This window comes from Monodelphis domestica, chromosome 1 (genome assembly GCF_027887165.1).
Source record: "Monodelphis domestica isolate mMonDom1 chromosome 1, mMonDom1.pri, whole genome shotgun sequence".
NCBI classification, from domain to species: Eukaryota; Metazoa; Chordata; class Mammalia; order Didelphimorphia; family Didelphidae; genus Monodelphis; species Monodelphis domestica.
In genome coordinates, this window is record NC_077227.1 from 197099431 (window position 1) to 197121932 (window position 22502).

Below are 22502 nucleotides of genomic sequence, written 5' to 3' on the forward strand. Positions count from 1 at the left end.
CCTCCTCCTCCTCCTCCTCCTCCTTCCAAGATTAAGAGCAGTCACTCTATATTGTTGCTGACTTTATCCCGGACATATAAGAAGAGGTGAGTTTTTCTTTTCTTTTTTTTAAGTCTCTAGATTCTAGATTTGTTTTTTTTTAAATAATGATTAGGCAAATTCAGTTTACTTGGGGGGAGGGGCGGGAGTGCAGAAGGAGAAAAAAAAAGCAAAAGAACTAACCTGGTCCTTCTTGTGCAGTATTTTCTATTTTGTAGTATAACTCAGTAACACAGTTCACGATATTCATGGCTATGAGTTCTTTGGTTAGTCCTTTCTGCTGCACGGAGACCGACAGAGTAGTTTATGCAAATCCTTTTTCACTCTTCCAACTGTGCTTATTAGCAATAATGAGTAATTGTTGTTGTTACTGTTATTATCTTTGCTTAAAATGTCGTCATAAGTGTAGGCCAATTATATGATTTTTTAATCTCCTAAATTTCCTGTTAAGCTTTTTTTTTAAAATAAAGCTCCAGATTCGTATAAAACCTTTGCACTAAAGTGATCGAGTATTTGTAAGAGTCTGATTTTCCTCTCTCTCTCTCTCTCTCTCTCTCTCTCTCTCTCTCTCTCTCTCTCTCTCTCTCTGTCTGTCTCTCTGTCTCTCTGTCTGTCTGTCTCTGTCTGTCTGTCTGTCTCTCCCCTCCCCTCCCTCTTCTATCTTTTTTTTTGGTGGCTTAATCATAGTATGAAATGCGTAAGAATCTCTTCAGAGTTTCTTCATTGAGAAAAGTCACTGCCATTCAAAAAGGCACCTTACATGATAATACTTGAGTACACGAGATTCAGTCCATTTGAAGTTTCCTATATTTTAGTACCGCTGTAAAGTTAATAATAGGATGGTTGTTCACTGAAAATCGTTTACTTTCCTCAAAGATGGGAACTTTTAACCCCAATTTATTTACATGAGACAAGGTGCTCAGTGACAAAAAATAGTTTCAACCTCAAGTCTGCTTAATAGTCTGGGAATGCTTTCGCTTTTTCATTAGTGTTTGAACAATTCAAGGGATAGAACAAAGCCTGTGGGGTGGGGGGGGGGGGTGGGGACAAAAATAGAAGGAAGATCTGTTCAAAGGAATAATATTATTTCCTTCTAAAGAATCTTAGGGAACGAAGGTGAATTAGGGAACTAGTATTATAAAAAAAAAGAAAGCAAACGTATTTGGAAATTCTCTTCAGTATGTTAAGGTGACCATTTGTCTAGCAGAATAAGTAAAATTTCATGTCACTGAAGGTTTTTGCATTATCCGATGTGAATCCTGTACACTCATCGTCTGGAAAAAGGATGCAACTTTTCTCCGTATAGAATTCCAGTAGATTGAATACAAGTTCAGCTGAAGAGTTGGAAATGCTACAGTGTAATTCTTAGTGTAGTTTCCAATTTATTGAGCTCAAATGACCAATGACTTATTGGTCATACTGATTGGTCAGTGATTAGAATAATCACTTATTCTTGACATTTTTAGACAGAAAAAGGAGCATCTTCTAATTTAGAAATAACTTGTTCCCCATTTTATTTTTTAAAACTAATTTATGACTTTTAAATCAACCTAACACTTCGTGGCTTTAAGGCTCTTGAAAATGTTTTGGTTATCCTTTCCCAACCTAGATACTCCCACCAAAAATGTGGGGAAGTAGGTGGGGCAGACTATCAGAAGAGAGAAAAGAAGAGAACTAGGTGTCCTGGTAAGACTGCACACCTCTGTCAACAGTGAGCTCCTTCTGCTCAGGCTGGAAATGGTTTTAACAGGCGGTAAAATTTCATCTTGCGGTGTCAAATTGGGGTCATTTTGGGGTTAGAGCTCTCAGTGTCCGAGAAGGAGCTGTCCAGCTGCATGGGGACTCATTAACAGCGAAAGATCTGTTTCAGAAAAACAATTCAAAGATATCGAAGAGACAAAAATCCTCTATACAAGCGGACCAGAACAAATATGGATACGGAAACCTATTCCCCCCAAAATCTTAAATCGGAGAAAGAAAGAGAGGGAGGAGAGAGGGAGTGGGGTGGGAATGGGGGTGTGTGGGATAGTCTCTTAAATTCGAGTCTGTTTTTAATCAGTTCCTCTTAAATGTAGTATCTCTAAGCTCTTTGCTTACTTTTTCTATTAAAAAAAATCTGCTAACTAGGAATTTCAAAATCAGGTAATATTAAGGATTAAAAAAAAAAAACACCTTAATTTCCATTGTAATTTATTTTGAATGCATCTGCCTTTTATAGGCTTAATTTTAAAGGGAGACCTTCAGGACTTAGACTGTGCTTTAAATGACATTACCCTGGCTCATTAGGAGGCTGTCTGTTTTTCTTTCTATAAAATTATAGATTGGGAAAGATAACTTGGAGTTCCTAAGAGTGTGGGAAATACACATTGTTAATCTGGTTTATTAAATTCGCGTGGTTTAAATCCTTTAGCCTTCTTACATCTGTTAGAACAATTGATGTCTTGCCGGAGGAACAAATAAATCCAACCTTAATCTTATTTGTTACTTTATTCACTGTTTGTAAATTGAAGTATTTTTGGATTATGCAGATTTTCAGATGTTACTTTTACTTGGATTTGTAGTCTGATTCTTATCAGTTCGGAAGAAAGGGGATTATTACTTTTGTTACTAAAATGAAGATGAAACAAAGTTTTAAAAGAAAGTTTAAAAGTGCAATTATTAAATTTTTATGATAGCCAACCTAATATTATTGCAATGTGTCTACAGAGAGATTAAAAAATAAAATTATGTTGGATCAAATAAGTAAGAATAGGAGGATATTCTCTCTCTCTCTCTCTCTCTCTCTCTCTCTCTCTCTCTCTCTCTCTCTCTCTCTCTCTCTCTCTCTCTCTCTCTCCTCTCCTCTCCTCTCCCCTGTGGTTATGGTTTTGCTCAACTATTGCCTCTTTAGGGATCCACCTCCAAGGCCAATTTCTGTATTCCCCACCGCCTCATCAAAGCGTAATAGAAGGATTATTCAGTCTGGTTTCACCTTCAGAAGGCATGGCATGGAAAACTCGGACAAATATTCTCCTTGATACGGGTGAGGTGACATTTAAGATTATTGATAAAGCCCTTTCCTTGAGCTTTCTTTCTTTCTTTCTTTCTTTCTTTCTTTCTTTCTTTCTTTCTTTCTTTCTTTCTTCTTTCTTTCTTTCTTTCTTTCTTTCTTTCTTTCTTTCTTTCTTTCTTTCTTCTTTCTTTCTTTCTTTCTTTCTTTCTTTCTTTCTTTCTTTCTTTCTTTCTTTCTTTCTTTCTTTCTTTCTTTCTTTCTTTCTTTCTTTCTTTCTTTCTTTCTTTCTTTCTTTCTTTCTTTTTTTTTCCTTCCTTCCTTTCCCTTCCTTTCCTTGTCTTCTCTCTCTCTCTCTCTCTCTCTCTCTCTCTCTCTCTCTCTCTCTCTCTCTCTCTCTCTCTCCCCTCTCTCTCTCTCTCTCTCTCTCTCTCTCTCTCTCTCTCTCCCCTCTCTCTCTCTCTCTCTTCTCTCTCTCTCTCTCCCCTCTCTCTCTCTCTCTCCTCTCCTCTTCCCCCCCCCCCTTCCTTTTCAGGCATCGAATACTCTTCGAAGTATAAAAGCCCTGTCTTCTTAAAGCCCCATCCTAAGATTCTTGACTTCCTCTATAACTTGACTGGTTTCTTTAGAAGTTGGATTAGGAAAAGCCTCATCCATTTAGTTACTTGTTAACTTTGTTTCCTCTCCCCTCCTTTTTCCTCTGGTGGATTAGTAAGAGAGGAGAGTGCTTTTTGATTCTTCTATCCACTTTCACCTTCCTGTTTTCCTTACACTCTTTTCTCCCCAAACTCCCATCCTGAAATACTCTCCCCTCTAGATTTTTAAGCCAGTTGGTTGGATTTATTGGTTTTCTTTTCTTTTTTTTTCCCTTTTTTTCTTAGCCCAGTTTTATCCTGTGAATCATCTTGCAGAAGAAAGGAAGAATTTCAATAATAGCCCTCTAGCGCTATCTGGCGGGACTCCAACACTAGAAGTACTCTTCCCTTCTCTCAGTTTCTTCTTAATCTCTCCTCTCCTCTTCTCTCCCCTCCTCTCTCCTTCTCTTTTCTTCTCTCCTCTCCTCTCCTTTTCTCCCACATTCTACTCACTTGTCTCACTCCCACCCAACTCTGAGGGAAAAATTCATCCAAAGGGAGTGCTAAAATGTCCCAGGAACCAGGTGATGCTAAAGAGAGATGTCCCCTGCCCTGCAACTCCCTCTCTGTGGGAGGAGGGATGGCATAAGAAATAATACAGTTGCTTGGATTAGCATTTTAATTTTAAGTCATTAACACTGCTACTGATTTTGAGGGAGTAATTTTGACTCAAAGGAACTGTGATTTTGGACTTTGGGTTCATTATTTAAAACTAAAATCCCACCCCACAGGTCCAAATTAGTCAAGACTAAATTTTAGGGATCAAGGAACAGTTTCAATTGTTTTTTGCTTAATCAAAACTAGCTCCTGATTTTGTAAGGAATGAAAGGTGTAAACACAGCAGATCGAGATGAGCTTAATTGAGGAGGGAAACATTCTTCTAAGCTCTCTCCATTTGTCTCTTTCTCTGTTTTTGTCAGTCTCTTTCTCCTTGTCCCTTTCTTCAATCTCCCTCTTTGCCTCCCCCCTAAAAAAGGATAGGCTTATTTTCGTTCCTATCACCAGCTGGAATCTGTCATATTCAGGGTTAGATCCAAAGAAAAATGCACACATATTCTTTTTCCAAAATGAGATGAGAATCAGGACAAAACCAGAGGTTTTAAAAAGAGGATTGAAGAAGAATTTTAAGAGAGACGTGTGTGTGTGTGTGTGTGTGTGTGTGTGTGTGACATCCCAAATGATAAAAAGAGAGAAAGGAAAGTCTTCCCCAAATTGGGGACGTTTTACTCACTAGCATGTTCCCCTCATGGTTGTATGCAACTTCTTATTTGATTTTTGGTGACCTGTGTACCATGAAAGGTGTGTGCTTGTGTTGAGAAGAAGGGTGGGGGGAGCAGGAGACAGATAGTTCACTGAAGTTGGGCTTTAGTTTGGCAAGAAGGTAGTGCTTATACCATTTAGAATTCTCCCTCTCTCTCTCTCTCTCTCTCTCTCTCTCTCTGTGTGTGTGTGTGTGTGTCTCTGCCTGTTTGCCTGTCTGTCTCTCTTATATACACACTGAGCTGAGGGGAATAAACACACACACACACACACACACACACACACACACACACACCTCCAACATGCCCTTTTGTCAGCTCTCTTCCTCCTAGTTTTTGAAATACAACAGAGACAGGGGCAGCTAGGGTATGGGGGAGGAGAAGAGAGGGAGGTAGAAGCAAGACATAAGGAGATGTAGCTCAACTTCTTGTGTTAATGTTGGGTTTTTGTTTTATAAATTTAGTTTGCCTTTTAAAAAAATAAAGCAGTGTGGGCTGGTTCTCCACAAAAGTAACCACTGGTCAGATAAATCCCTAAGTGATAGTTCCCTATAGAGATTGCACATATCTAGATCAGTAGATATGGACTATCCAAGGGGCCCATTGCCTATAAGACCAAAACATATCGAGCTCTTTTTTCCCCATTCAGAAATATTTCTCAGAAATGTATCCATAGATGCAGCTAAAACCTCAATCACAACCGTAAGGCTAAGGAAATGGAAAGTCAAGACACAGATTTGGGCTCTGTCCCCCAAGAACTTCGTTCACTATGTAAGGGATTCAGGGTCCTAGTCAAAGAAAAAAAAAAGGTAGTTTGCCTGTAATTAATTGAAAACAGTTATTAGGTCATCATCAGCCACGGAGCAAATAATTGCAGCAGATTTTTAGTTAAAATTGACCAGCCTCTGAATGATAGATCGATTGGAGGTATAAAAAATGATGTATCAAAACATCAATGTCGATTATTTGAAATATTGTAGTCGAATTTTTTTATTGCTTCATCGGTTAAGTGTCTGAAAGTGCAGTGTTCAAACATATATTTATGTTGTCAATACTGTCAGAACTGTCACTTTTACTACACTGGATTTGTACTACATTTCGAATTGGCTCATTTACATAAAATGCCCACCCTGGATTCTCTCCTCTCTCCTCTCTCTCTCTCTCTCTCTCTCTCTCTCTCTCTCTCTCTCTCTCTCTCTCTCTCTCTCTCTCTCTCTCTCTCTCTCTCTGTCTCTGTGTCTCTGTCTCTGTCTCTCTCCCTCTCTCTCTCTCTCTCTGCCTCCCTCCCCCTCCCCCCCCCAATCGGTGTCAATTTGTTTTATCAAAGGGTTCTGGAATACACTGAAAGTATACACTGCTTCATTTAGTCAATTTTTCACGTCGGATTATATGTCTTTTTCGCCACTTCCAACTCGAAGAGGGTTTGTCTCCACGCACTTCACCTCCCTCAGAAATAGGATTTAAACACTTTGTAGCAGTGGCGTTTTACCACTGAATCCCCGCTTTCTTTCCCTGCCCCCAACCACTTTAATAGAAAAACTAAAATCTACTGCACCTCCGAGTTTGTGCACATATACCTACGCAGGTACATCTACACCACATACTTTCACGCAGGCCATGGTCCATCCTCAAATTGCCCGGAAGATTGACGGTATACAAGGGAAAACGAATTTGGAAACATACTTCCCCCCTTTTTTCTTAAAAGCTGTGATAAGAAGAAAGGAAGTAATACATATAAATGATCGGCACATTTTTGCCTTTAAAAGCTTTTGAACTCAGTCGAAAAGCATGTTAGAAGCAGAATTGACAGTTTTAATTCTACCCACTTTCACCAGGGCGCATCAGATCAGAGACAAGCAATTCTTGGTGTGGGGGGTAGGGGAAGGAAATGGAAAGCTGGTAGTCACTTAAGTTCCTGCCGTGAAAAATTACTAGAAAGTTAAAGACCATCGAAAAGCAAACATTTCTACAGTTAATCAACTAATTGCAATATACACAGATAAGTGCACTTCTGTCCAATTCTATTCCTGTAGGCTCCCATTACCCTTCCCTATCCCTAAACCACGATAGGAAAGATATGGGACAATTCTGGCCTGGCTGGGCGGACCTGTTTTCGTTCCTGACACGCTTAGGCGAATTTGAAAACCTTTTAATTTGAATACTCCGTTTGGAGGTTAAGAGATGCTACTCAAAAAGAAAGCTTGCTTTGCTGCTTGCCGTCAATTTCAGCAGGTATTTTTTTTTTAAAGAGCAGACCTTATAATCTTCTTCATCCTCATGCCGGCCTTTTAAGAAATGTGGAAAGCAAAGGTTTTGGAAAGCAAAGTTTCGTGAGTGCATCTGTGGATATATACACATTCACACATGTAAGCACATATAGACCATAGACTTATACATACATTACATGCTTGTATGCCACCTTCCACCATTCATAGGCAGAGGCAGAACTGTATTATCACCACAAATGCTTTGTTTGCTTAGTTCCCCCCTCCCCAATCTGTCCGCCATGTATGACAAGTGTTTCTTGAGGAAAATGCATCAGCCTTCTACAAATACTTTGAGTTTGGCCATAATGATCTGTGGAAGAGAATGGCCATCATTTTCTCACATCCCAAGGTGTTGCAGGAACTGGGAGAGAAGGATTGAAGTGCTTAATTATAACGTGGAGGGAGAGTGCTGAGACCTTTACAATGACCGTACCTGTAGAAAGCTCAGTCTCCTAGAGAACATTTGGAAAAGGTATGGCTGATTTTTTTTTTTGCCTTTGGGGAAAAGAAATACTTTTGTGTAATAATTAGCTCAGACAATAAAAATAATTGGAAAATCAGTTGGAATTTCTGAGTTTTTAATTATGCTTAATTTTGTGCTAAGCTGTAAAATTATGAATGCCCCTCAATTAAGGACTCTCCACTTCTAAAGCATTTAACAACAATTATTCCCTAATCAGTCTGAATGTGAGTCACAAATGAAGCTACTCTGCATCAAAGGGACGTCTTTAGACGTTACCTTTTAGTCATAAGTAAGAGGATTAATTTCTATAATTAGGGGGATAAATATGTGCATAAATACATTTTTTTTTACCCGTTTTCACTCTGAGAGACACGACTGGCTTATAGTATCATGTGCATTTTTAATTGTCCGAGTTAGCTTGGAATCTTTAAGCGGGCGTATGGAGAGGGTAGGACGGGCGTGCAGACTGAGAGTCATGCAGAGAACACACACGTGGGAAGGCAGCGGTTAGTAGCTGGCTCTGGCAGCACTGGTTGACTCCAGGATGCTATCCTTCCCAGGAGATTTTCCTCCCAGCTCTCCGAAGTAGTGTCTTTTCTTTTTACTTTTCAGTTTCTCCATCTCCAGAAGGACAGGTCCTTGCCCCAAACTGAAGCTCAAGGCTGACTTTTAATGATACAAATAAAAATTGAGTCTGACCTTCTTAAACTCCCGTGTGAATATCTCATTTACCTAATGACTTTATGTCACCTAGGAAGAAGGTCAATTTCCTCTTAACCTTTTCCCCACTGCTGCAGTAAGCATTCTTTCCTAATCAATTGTGGCTGGAATAATCAATTCCCGTTTTATGATCGCTGAGAAACTCAATCTCTGAGCCAGTCTGCTAGGCGGTGTTCACTTGGGTTGGGATAGCCTCATACACCCAAGCTTTCCACTATTCCGAGGAAAGTCTCACTCTCGCCAGTGCAGTTCCTAGACTTTGGCAAAGTTCCCTCCCCCAGCCCCTAGGGGAGTTTGAGTTGTCACTAATCCGAACCTGATATTCCCCAGAATTCCTTCAGTCATTGACAACGCTCTCTGGCTGGCTGCTTTGCCTCTCAAGCCCAGGCTCCTAGTCTGTGCTTGTTTTCATTTCCGAGCTGGTCAGCAGGATGGAAATGTTTTGCCCTCCCCGGCCGGTTCCCTTCATTGTAGGCAGATGTAAGCCTTGTGTATCCAATCCAACCTGTATACCAATATCAGAGCAACTAAAACGTCCAATGTGAATTCCCAAAAGAAAGAAAAGCAACTGGTAAACATTTTGTGCCTTCTCTCACTCCTAAAATTACAATTGGAAGGGACTTCTCTTTCTAACCACTACCAGCTCTCCAACAGCACCCTTACTAGGGTTGGTCCAAACCTCTAGCTTAAAGTTCTTTTTCCAAGCAGGGGACTCACTACTTCCAGGGACAGTTTATTCCAATTTTTGGATAGCTCTAATAGTCCGGAAATTTTTCTTTTTATCAATCTGAAATCTGCTTCCCTGTGACTTCCCTCATTGGTACCAATTATGCCCTCTGAAATAAAGTCAAATCTCTCCCAAATGGCAGCTCTTCAAATATTCTAAGATTAGTGATAGCGTCCCCCTGTCTCAATTGATCCCCATACAGACTGATTTGGAGCCTCCTCACTTTCCTGGTTGCCCTTCTTTGGACTTTCTCAAAGTTGCCAATGCACTCTCCCCACAACAGATCCGGACTAGATCACTATCCCTCATATTTCCACCTCCCAAGTTCCAGCTTTTTTTTTTTCTCATACTAAATACCTAAAAGTTTGTAAGAAACTGGCTTAGAACTTGCGCTTTACCTCCCTGTAGAAGCACCAAATAGTTAAATTATAAGGTTCCTAGACCAGTCCATAAATCCTGTTTTACTCATAATTTAACTCTACTATCAACACTGAATTTTGATAATGTCTCTTGAATGAGAGAAGTAAAAAAAGAGAGAAAAAAAGAAAAAGAAAAGACAAGGAAAACATTCTCTTTCCCTTTTTCCCCTAGATAAAGTGAACCTTGGGCAATAATCATGAAAAAGCTGGTTTTTCTTCAGCACTCACTTCACACTTCCTTTTCTACATTCCTCTCTCAAAGATTTCAAGTATCTCAAATGGTCCTAAACTCCTCAAAATTCCACCTTGTTATCATCGTATGCTCCAAAGTGTTTTATGTAAAAAAAATTCTCTCTTTACTTCACTCCTTCCATAAAAATATTCTAACCATTCATCCCTACAGCTAGGGGGTTGAAGAAAGCAACCTGATTGGATCAATTCACACTAATACACAAATGACTCATAAAACACCAAGTCTCCCGATCAGTGTTTGAATTTGTAAATTGGGGCATTTTGTTAATCTAAATGAATCTCAGATTAATAGTATTTCAGCTATTATGCATTTCTAAAAAGAGAAATAAAAGCTAATTCCAGCAAACAGGGAACACCTGTAATTAATATAGAGAGTATTTTGGGACAAGTGAGCCACATTTTAAGCAGGCTAGTCTTGACTATCAGTTTTCACCCTTTGGAATTAGGAGGGAAGAATTCTTGTTCCCCTCCCCTATTTTTGTTTATTCATCTCCACTTTGTACTGGATGTCTGGATTTATAGGTTCTCTAAATGCATCAAGATCGCCACCATGACAATGACAGTAGTCCTTCATAGATGGGGAAACCAGGCTGACCCTAGATGTAAGAATGGATAATTTGTAAATTCCACCTTAAGTAAAAGATTGTATATTCCTAGAATCTCTCTTGATCCTAGTGTCTCCAGAGGTTGCTTTGACTTTGGGTCTTCTGAAGAATAAGAATACATGTAACAACACTTAATGGAAGTGGGGATTTTATTGAGATAGGCTGTGAACTCTGTAATCTTGGGCTCTACTTTGGGCAAGTCCGGATACTTAACTGGGTCTCAGTTTCCTTATCTATTAAAGGAAGGAGTTGTATTTCATGATTTCTAAGACTCTGTGAGGATTTAATCTACATATACTATGATGTATCCCTTTAACCAATATTTTAAGATTGCAAGAATTGATCCTAGCCTATCATTCTGATTTACATTAATCAAGGAAATAATTTTTCCCACTACTGTGTAAAAATAACAAAGATGGAGAAAATGATCAGTAAATGATGTAGAAATTTCCAATAAACTTGAAATGGATAGTAAGAACATGCTGAATTTGACATCTGAAGACCTGTGTGACAATGGAAAAAAACATTCAATATTCTGAGTCTTAATTTCCTTTCTGGAAAATGAGAGTATTAGGCTAAAGCACCCCCAAAGTCCTCTTTTGTCTCTACATTTTATTAATAAACTTCCAATAGGAGAAATATTTAAAGATTCGGGCTTTTTGAAAACTTCTTACTAGACTCCTCTGTACCACTCTAAATTTCTTATAGACTCCTGTAGCACAGAACTTGGAACTATAGTGAGCATGTAAATGCTTGTTGACTTGTCTCTGATTTTTTTTCCTTCTTCCATATAACAGAGATCTGTTCTCCTTAGTTTATGAAAATGTAATTAAACTTTCATTTTTCCCATAGCAGGCTCACTACCCTGGGGTAAAAGTACCAGCCAAACCCGGAGCATCTTCCAACAACTAATATAATATAATATATATATATATATATATGCACATATATATATATATATATTTACAAGATGAGTGTGATGCAAGTGAGACATCATGAAGCTGAAATGGGAAGGGGAGGGGGCAATACCCTCCCCCCCATGAAGAATATTTCCTTGAGGGATAATGATACTGGGTCAGTGTATCTCTACTGGGAGGATATAATTACTGAAGAGACATTTGACAAGTTCAGGAACATTTGAGTAATAGAAAAGACTGACATACCACAGAAGTTGGTGATGGGAGTGATGGAGGAGTTCCTTGTTGGGCAGAAGAATATGAAACATCCTCTGGACGAAGTCATTCTCTTGTCTCACAATAGAAGGCTAGTTCTTGTTCTCTGTTCAACTCCATTCCAGCTATGACAAATGAGGGGAAGGAGTAGAACAAAGAGAGAGCTAAGGCAGTCCACTGGCCCTCTGGCTAGAGTGGAAAGTGGAAACCTTGGGGAAGGGGGATAGATAAGCTTTCAGGATCTTCTTGCCTTAGGCCTTGGAGGTTACTGTCCACTCTCATTCAGCGATTCTCCCCACCCCCCACCCCTTAGGATTTCTGATTTCAGTTACCTCTGGGTTAAGGAAACTCCCTTAACTGATGCATGGTTAGCTAACCTTTCTGTAATCTCTCACATGGAATGTTTCCTGGGTTTCTAAGGAATTAAATGATTAGCTCAGAGTTACACAGCTTAATGTGCATCAAATGCAGAAGAAGATGAACCTAGGTCTTCTTGACTCTGAGACTGGCTCTCTACTACTCCATGATATCGCTTAATGCAGGCATATAATAAGAGAAATGGGTTTTGTGGGCCTTTTTCTAAGGGAAAATGCACTGTGATCTCCCAACACACTTTTGTTTGTATTTATGGGCTACTTGTAAATTAAAAAAAAATGATATTTCTTATGGTTTTTTTTTTACCTTTGGGTCTATGAATGTACTATATTAAGAAAAGCCTTGGGGCAAGTAGGTATCTTACCAGGTAGAGAGGCAGACTTGATGATGGGAGGTCCTGGTTTCAAATTTGACCACAGACATTTCCTAGCTGTGTGACCCTGGGCAAGTCACTTAATGCCAATGCTTAGCCCTTTCTGCTCTTTTGTCTTGGAATCTATACTTAGTATGGAGAAGGTAGGAGTTAAAAAAAAAAAGAAAAAATCCTTGTTGGCATCATAGGTATGAATAATGCAGGATAATTTGGTGAAGCATGTACAAATGAATGAATTAATGAAAAAGCATTTATTGAGTGCTTACCATATATGCCAAGTACAAAAATGAATATTGAGGATACAATAGAGAAGTAAGATACACATGTAGAAATTGAAGAAAATTACAATAAATTCTTTCCTCCAACTTGGTACAGTTGAAAAAGTACTAAATCTTGAGTAAGAGGGACTGATTTTGAATTCTAGATTTTTCATTAACTATCAGTGTGACACTGGGTAATTTTTTAATTCCTTTGGTCCTTAGTTTCTTAGTCTGTAAAAGATGGAGTAGATGATTTTAAGGTCCCTTCCATTTTCAAGTCTATGATATATAATCCTATGATCTGATAATGAAATGTGCATTTCTATAACTTTCATGCATTATTCCTAGGTCTGTCTGTCCTCTGAGGCCAACTAGAATAAATAAAATTCCTTTTCCATGTGACAATCCTTCAAATATGTGAAGACAGCTATCGTGTTTCCCCCTATGTCTTCTCTTCTAATGCAGCAAGCATTATTAAGCATTTAGTATGTTCTAGGGAAAGAAAAGATCCAAAGAAAAATCTCTGCTTCTTCCCACCTATTCTCATGTGACATAATCTCTAGGCTCTTCACTGTCCTGTTACCTTGCTTTGTACACTCTCTAATTTGTCAATATTTTCACTAAATGTGGAGTCTAGAACAGGACACAACACCCCAGATGTGGTCTGGTCAGGACAGCCTACAACACGGCTACTGCTTCCCTTGTCGTGGGCACTGTAATGGGACATAATGCAGCCCAGCATTAGCTTTTTAGACTCTCAGGATGTACCTATGATTTAGCTTGAACTTGTAGTCAATTCAGACTTCAAGATCTTACATGATAAGTACTTTATATTTCTGATGTATAACAGATTAAATAGGTCTAGTTGGCTGTCATGGCAAATATCACCACATATAACACTGTTCCTATGGAAAAAATGGATTTGAATTGTTTCAAAAGTCATTATTTGGAGATAAAATGTATATGTGTATATATATTTATAAAGAGATATATGTAATATGTATATTTGCATGTATATATATACAGATATATATGTATATATATGAATATGTGTTTAGATGTAGCATATATTTAGACTTAATATATATTATAAGATTTATGTTTGAATATATTATATCTTTTTATCTAAGTAATAACTTTATCATTTGTCTGGGTATATAATATATCTAAACAATGCCTTTCGAAATAAACTTAGAATACATTTTCCCAAAAGCACCATGTATATATTTATATATCATTGATACATACAGGGAAGGAAGTGAAGCAGATAAAGAACATAACAAAAGATAGGAGAAAGATTTGATTGTTCAGTCCTGTAGAATCCAAGGAAGAAGAGTTTAAAGAAGAATTTGAACATTTTATCTATCTATCTATCTATCTATCTATCTATCTATCTATCTATCTCGCTATCTTTATCTATCTGGATGCACATATAAATATATACATATATTTAGACATGCATTTATAGAATATATACATATGATATATGTGTGTATACATATAAGTAAAGACAGACAGATAGATAAATATAGATAGATAGATAGATAGATAGATAGATAGATAGATTGATAGATAGATAGAAAGGCAGAGAGACAGATGTGCATCGTCTTTAAACTCTCTCCTCCTTAGGATTTTAAGGGGCTGAACTATTTGGATCTTCTTCCTTAGAAGGTTTACTGACTTCAGTGGATTTACCTATTATTTAAAAAATTTAATTATAACCTTAATTTACTTCTTTATTCTCTACAGAGAGCTCCAGTTTCATACTTCCAACTATCAATGGGGCATCTTCATTTCTCTCTATGCCCCAATACTTTAAAATAAATAAAATTAAATTACCCATCTCTCTCCAATCATCTCTTCCTCACTTCCTTATTTCTTTTAGCACAATCATTATTTTCCTAGTTCCCTGAACTCAAAATTCTAAAGACTTTGATACTTTCATGAATCTGTGAATTATTCAGTATGGGGACTCACTTCCAACTCTTGCCTAACCATTCCTGTCTGTCATATTTCACCCTTGTTCAAATCTTTTAGATCCTCCGTGGGAGAGCTACCCAGTATTGGGATCTTTCCTCTAGATTCCTTGACATTGCATAGATACTTATGAGCATATAGGCTGTCCTCACTTACCCCTAACTCTCATCACATGATTGTTCCACTTGTAGCTAGCTCTCTGATACCATCCTTTATGCAGCTTCTCTCAACTTATTTTAATGGTAATGAACTACAGCCTATTAATATCTATTACCCACTTCAATGGAGAGCCATTGCTTTTCTTTTTTTAATTTAAAATTAATTTTTTTTTATTTTTAAAGTTTTGGAAAATTTTATTTAATTAATCAATTTAGAATATTTTTCCATGGATAGAGGGAGTCAAGATGGTGGTATAGAGGTAGTGAAAGTTCAGACCTCTGAAAACCCTTCCTCACCAATTAAAAACAAAATGCTCCTAGGGGACTGAAAACCAAATCTAACAACAGGACAGAGCTAAGGAACCCTCCTACTGGACTCAACATAAAAGATGCTCCCCTCAAATGCCTGAATTTGACAACACTCAGTTTTAAGGGGAAGGAAGAAGAAAGGTCCCAGGACCCCTCCCCCACCTATAGTACTGAGCATCCAGTAGTGTCTGGAATCTCTGGGTAGGCAAGGGTGCTAGTCTAGAGGGAGTACTTTGTGGGCAAAGCTGTGACAGGCTCAGGGTTTTGAACCCAGGCATTGGGGAGGTAGCTGGAGGAGAACCTCAAAGAAGGCAGCCCACTCACAGCTGAGACACTCCATATTGCCTCTCTCCTTGCTGAGGTTTTGGCCTCAGGGCACATCCAGCTCTGCAAGTTCAACTCTGCTGGGCTTAATATTATCAAGCCTTCAGAGGGAGGGGAAGCTACCAACTCCAACACCTCTCCCCCACAGATTGCTCTGAGAGCCTTGCTAAGCTCCAAGGGTGACAGTTGACAGAAAAGCCCAAATTCACACATCCAGCACATAATGAGATGAGCAAGACTACAGTCAACTAAAGGGGGCAAAGAAGGGGAAAATATGAGCAAACAACAGAAAAAGAAAAAAGAAATTACAATCAACAGCTTCTATCCAGGCAATGAATAAAGAGCAAATGGAATAGAGGAAGATCAAGGAACAGCAAGTAAAAACAGAGAAATTCCAGTGAATTGGACACACAGGCTTTGGAAGAACTCAAAATACAATTCAAAACATAATTAAGAGAGGCTAGAGACAACTGGGACAACTTAAAAGGTTAGATAAGCCATCTGGAAACAGAGGCACTTGATATAAAATGAGAAAATAGTGTCTTGAAAGCCAAAATTAATCAGCTTGAAAATGAGGCAAAGGAGATAAAATATTAGACAAAGAAAATGAAAGATGAGGCAAAGAAGATGAAAGATGACCTCCAAAGAAAATCAGACCAGAAGGGGAAGGATGACCAAAAAGCCAGGGATGAAATTCCATCTTTAAAAACCAGAATACAACAATTAGAAACAAGCAATTTCACAAGGCTGCAGGAAATTATAAAACAAAATCAAAAGAATGAAAAAATTGAGGAAAATATGAAACACTTTATTCACAAAACAGAAGATTTAGAAAATAGGTTCAGGAGAGACAACTTAAGAATCATTGGTCTACCAGAAGACCATGACAAAAGAAAAAACCTGGACATCATCCTACAGGAAATTATATTAAAAAAAACAAAAACAAAAACAAAAACTGCCCCAACATTCTAGAACAAGAGGGAAAAGTGGAGATTGAAAGAATCCACAGATATTCTCCTGTACTTAATCCCCAACTGACAACATCCAGGAATGTTATAGCCAAATTCACGAACTACCAGGCCAATGAAAAAATATTACCAGCTGCTAAGAAGAAGTCATTCAAAAACTATGGAACTACAGTGAGGATAACACAAGATCTGACTGCATCTACACTGAAGGAACAAAAGGCATGGAATATGATATTCTGGAAATCAAGGGAACTAGGTCTTCAACCAAGAATCAATTACCCAGAAAAAACTGGCTATATTCTTACAGGGGAAAGTATGGTCATTTAATAAAATAGAATTCCAAGAATTTGTTAAGAAAAGACCAGACCTGAACAGAAAATTTGATACCCAAACACAGAACTCAAGTGAATCATCAAAAGGTAATTAAGAAAGGGAGAAAAAACAAAAACAAAACCAAACAACAACAACAACAACAACAAAACCCTTTATTTAAGAGACCCAATAAGTTAAAATGACATGTATTCCTACATGGAAAGAGGATGTTGGTAACTCTTAAAAATGTTATTATCACCTGGGTAGCTAGAAGAATTATACTTAGAAGGAACAGTGACAAACTGTCTAGGATGAAATGCCAAGACATAAATATGTATATATATATATATGTATATATATATATATATGTACAACTAGAGTTAAAAAAGAGATAAATACTAAGAGAAATGGGAAAAGAAACAAAATGGGGAAATTTTATATGTCACAAAGAAGCACGTGTCGGGAGGTGGGGAGAACATCAATAAACTAGAAGGGCAAATAGGTTGGAGATAGGAAATACTCAATTCCTACATGCATTGAAACTGACTCAAAGGAAGAAGAATAATAAAATACATTGGGGCAGAGAATAGATTTGTGCTCTATGGGGAAGTAGAAGGGTAATAAATGGACTGGTGGGGAGGGAAGCAATACAAGGGAGGGCAAGGGTGGGGGTAGTTTAAAAAGACTGTAAATAAAATAAGAAGGAGGGGGTAGAAAGGAAAGTAAAATAATGGTGGGAACAAGGGAGACTGATTAAAAACACAACACTGGTATAGAAGGAAATAGTGAAAGAAGAAAGAGCATGACTAAGAGTGGAAATAAAAATGTTGTGAAATACACAGCTGGTAATCATAACTCTGAATGTGAATGGAATGAACTCACCCATAAAATGCAAGTGAATAGCAGAGTGCATTAGAAATTAAAAACCTACCATATGCTGTCTACAAGAAACACACATGAGGAAGGTAGATACATATAGGGTAAAAGTAAGTGGATGGAGCCAAATCTATTGGGCATCAACTGAGAAAAAGAAGTCAAGAGTCACAATCATGATATCTGACAAAGTCAAAGTAAAAATAGATCTAGTCAAGAGAGACAGGGAAGGTAATTAAATCCTGCTAAAAGGTAGTATAGAAAATGAGGAAATATCAGTACTCAACATTTATGCACAAAATGACATAGCATCCAAATTCTAAAGGAGAAACTAGTGGAGCTCAAGAATGAAATAGATAGAAAAATTATACTAGTGGGAGACAGGAACCTTCCTCTATCAGAACTAGATAAATCAAACCAAAAAATAAATAAGAAAGAGGTAAGAGAAGTGAATAAAATCTTAGGAAAATTAGAGTTCATAGATTTTTGGAGAACAATAAATAGGGACAAAAAGAATACACCTTCAGCAGTACATGGTACACTCACAAAGACTGACCATGTACTAGGGCATAACAACCTGGAAAACAAGTAAAAAGAGCAGAAATAATAAATGCAAACTTCTCAGATCACAACACAATAAAAATAATAATTAGTAAGGGTACATGGAGAGGCAAATCAAAAATTAATCGGAAATTAAACAATATGATTCTCCAAAATCTGTTAAAGAACAAATCATAAAAATAATTAATAATTTCATTGAAGAAAAGGACAATGATGAGACATCCTTTCAAAATATATGGGATGCAGCCAAAGCAGTACTCAGGGGGAAATTTATATCCTTGAATTCACATATTAACAAATTAAGAAGGGCAGAGGTCAATGAATTGGGCATGCCAATTAAAAAACTAGAAAGTGAAAAATTAAAAATCCTCAGATGAAAACTCAATTATATATCCTAAAAAATCAAAGGAGAAATTAATAAAATTAAAAGTAAAAGAACTATTGATTTAATAAATAAGACTAGAAGCTGATACTTTGAAAAAATAAAATAGACAAAGTTCTGGTCAATCTAATTAAAAAAAGGAAAGAAGAAAACCAAATTGACAGTATCCAAGATGAAAAGGGAGACCTCACCTCTAATGAAGAGGAAATTAAGGCAATGATTAAAAACTATTATGCCGAATTATATGGCAATAAATATGGCAATCTAGGTGATATTTACAAGAATATAAATTGCCTAGATTAACAGAGGAGGAAATAGAATGCCTAAACAACCCCATATCAAAAAAGAAATTGAATAAGCCATCAAAGAACTCCCTAAGAAAAAATCCCCACATCCAGATGGATTCACAAATTAATTCCATCAAACATTCAAAGAACAACTAATACCAATATTATACAAACCATTTGACAGAATAAGCAAAGTTCTACCAAATTCCATTTATGACACAAATATGGTACTGATTCCAAAGTCAGTCAGGTCAAAAATAGAGAAAGAAAACTACAGAGCAATCCCCCTAATGAACACAGATGCAAAAATCTTAAACAGAATGCTAGCAAAAAGACTCCAGCAAGTGATCATGAGGGTTATCCATTATGATCCATTATGATCAGGTAGGATTCATACCAGGAATGCAAGAATGATTCAATATGAGGAAAATCATCCACATAATTGACCATATTAACAAGCAAACCAACAAAAATCACATGATTATCTCAATAGATGCAGAAAAAGCCTTTGACAAAATACAAAGCTCATTCCTGTTGAAAACACTAGAAAGCATAGGAATAGAAGGGTGTCTCCTAAAAATAATAAACAGTATATATCTAAAACCATCAGCAAACATCATCTGCAATGGGAATAAACTAGAAGCCTTCCCAATAATATCAGGAGTAAAACAAGGATGCCCATTATCACCTCTATTATTTAACATTGTACTAGAAGCACTAGCAGTAGCAATTAGAGAAGAAAAAGAAATTGAAGGTATTAAAATGGGCAATGAGGAGACAAAGCTATCACTCTTTGCAGATGATATGATGGTCTACTTAAGGAATCCTAGAGAATCAACTAAAAAGGTAGTAGAAATGATCAACAACTTTAGCAAAGTTGCAGGATACAAAATAAACCCACATAAGTCATCAGCATTTCTACATATTTCCAACACATCTCAGTAGCAAGAATTAGAAAGAGAAATTCCACTTAAAATCACCCTAGACAATATAAAATACTTAGGAATCTATCTCCCGAGACAAACACAGGATCTATATGAACAGAACTACAAAACACTCTCCACCCAATTAAAGCTAGATCTAAATAATTGGAAAAAGATTGATTGCTCATGGTTAGGATGAGCTAACATAATAAAAATGACAATCCTACCCAAAGTAATTTACTTATTTCATGCCATACCCATCAAAGTACCAAAAATTTTTACTGAATTAGAAAAAACATAACAAAGTTCATTTGGAAGAACAAAAGATCAAGGATATCCAGGGAAATAATGAAAAAAATGTGAAGGAAGGTGGCCTTGCAGTCCCAGATCTCAAACTATACTACAAAGCAGTGGTCATCAAAACAATATGGTACTGGCTAAGAGACAGAAAGAAGGATCAGTGGAATAGACTAGGGATAAGTGACCTCAGCAAAACTGTCTATGATAAGCCCAAAGATCCCAGATTTTGGGAACAAAATCCATTATTTGATAAAAACTGCTGGCAAAAGTGGAAGACAGTATGAGATAGATGAGGTTTGTATCAACATTTCACACCCTACACCAAGATAAATTCAGAATGGGTGAATGACGTGAATATAAAGAAGTAAACTATAAGTAAGTTAGGTGAAGAGAAAATAGTATACATGTCAGATGTTTGGGATAGTAAAGATTTTAAGACAAGGGAAGAGTTAGAAAAAATTGACAAAATGTAAAATAAATAAAGTTGATTACATTAAATTAAAATGGTTTTGTGCAAACAAAACCAATGCAACCAAATTTAGAAGGGAAGCAACAAATTGGAAAAAAAAATCTTCACAACAAAAACCTCTGACAAAAGTCTAATTACTCAAATTTATAAAGAACTAAATCAATTGTACAAAAAAAAAATCAAGCCATTCTCCAATTGATAAATGGGCAAGGGACATGAATAGGTAATTTCCAGATAAAGAAATCAAAACTATTAATAAGAACGTGAAAAAGTATTTTAAATCTCTTATAATCAGAGAGATGCAAGTCAAAGCAACTCTGAGGTATCACCTTACACCTAGCAGATTGGCTAACATGACAGCAAAGGAAAGTAATGAATGCTGGAGGGGATGTGCCAAAGTTGGGACATTAATACATTGCTGGTGGAGTTGTGAACTGATCCAACCATTTTGAAGGGCAATTTGGAACTATACCCAAAGGACGCTAAAAACTGTCTGCCCTTTGATCCAGCCATAGCACTGCTGGGTTTATACCCCAAAGAAATAATAAAGAAAAGACCTGTACAAGAATATTCATATTTACACTCTTTGTGGTGGCAAAAAATTGGAAAATGAGGGGATGCCCTTTAATTGGGGAATGGCTGAACAAATTGTGGTATATGTTGGTGATGGAATACTATTGTGCTCAAAGGAATAATAAACTGGAGGAGTTTCATGGAGACTGGAATGACCTCCAGGAACTGATGCAGTGAAAGGAGTAGAACCAGGAGAACATTGTACACAGAGACTGATACACTGTGGTACAATTGAATGTAATGAACTTCTCCATTAGTGGCAATGCAGTGATACTGAACAACTTGGAGGTATATACAAAATAGAACACTATCCACATCCAGAGAAAAAACTGGGAGCAGAAACACAGAAGAAAAACAATTGCTTAATTACATGGGTTGAGCAGAATATCATTAGGGATGTAGACTCTAAATGATCGTCCTAGTGCAAACTTTAACAACATGGAAATAGGTTCTGATCAAAGACACATGTAAAACCCAGTGGAATTGCACATCAGTTGTGAGAAGGGGTGGGAGGAGGGGAGGAATGGAAAGAATATGATTCTTGTAGCAAAAGAATAATGTTCTAAATTGACTAAATAGAATTTAAAAAAAGAATATTTTTCCATGGTTACAAGATTCTTGTTCTTTCCCTCCCTCCCTCTCATAGGTGATGCACAATTCCACTGTGTTTTACATGTTTCGTTGATCAAGAACTATTTCCATATTATTAATATTTGTACTAGTGGAATCATTTAGAGTTTACATCCCCAATCATATCCCCATCAACCCATGTGATCAAGAAGTTGTTTTTCTGTGTTTCTATTCCCACAATTCTTCCTCTGAATGTGGATGGTGTTCTTTTTCATAGGTCTCTCAGAATTGTCCTGGATCATTGCATTACTGCCAGTAGAGAAGACCATTGCATTCAGTTGTATCACAGTGTATCAGTCTCTGTGTACAATGTTTTCCTGGTTCTGCTCCTTTCATTCTGCAGCAATTCCTGGAGGGTGTTCCAGTTCACATGGAATTCCTACAGTTTATTATTCCTTTGAGCACAATAGTATTCCATCACCAACATGTACCATAATTTGTTCAGCCATTCCACAATCGAAGGACATCCCCTCATTTTCCAAATTTTTTTTTTGCCACCACAAAGAGCATAGGAGAGCCATTGGTTTTCAAATGAACCTCATACTCAGTTCCTTTGATTCTCTGTTATCTGTGGCTTGTGACTATAAAGCAGTCTAGGAAGCTGTTAAAAGATACATCTGTGTATAAAAGCTTGGTAAATTAATAGCGATATGTAATTTCCCAAAGAAAGTTAGTCCACTTTCTCCTTCCATTTAGTTCTTGGATAAGATCATTATTCAACCACAGTCATTGTCAAAGTTATATTTACTGATAGACTAGTTCAAAGGGCCATTCAATCAAATACATATCATGTTCTAGACAATAGACATGCTTCATCCACTTGGTTTTTCCTATTTGCATACTTAGGTAAAACTATTTTGGGTAGTTATAGATGTCATTAAGGAGGGTCTACAGTGTTACA

The 22502-nt window shown here is 37.2% G+C and overlaps 1 long non-coding RNA gene across 1 annotated transcript; it reads left to right on the plus strand.

Moving 5' to 3' along the window:
* On the plus strand, window positions 1-12209 carry LOC130456276 (uncharacterized). Its single transcript, XR_008914889.1, has 3 exons — window positions 1-86; window positions 2930-3061; window positions 3910-12209. It is a non-coding gene; the product is annotated as an uncharacterized LOC130456276 (long non-coding RNA).
* The last annotated feature ends 10293 nt before the right edge of the window (window positions 12210-22502 follow it).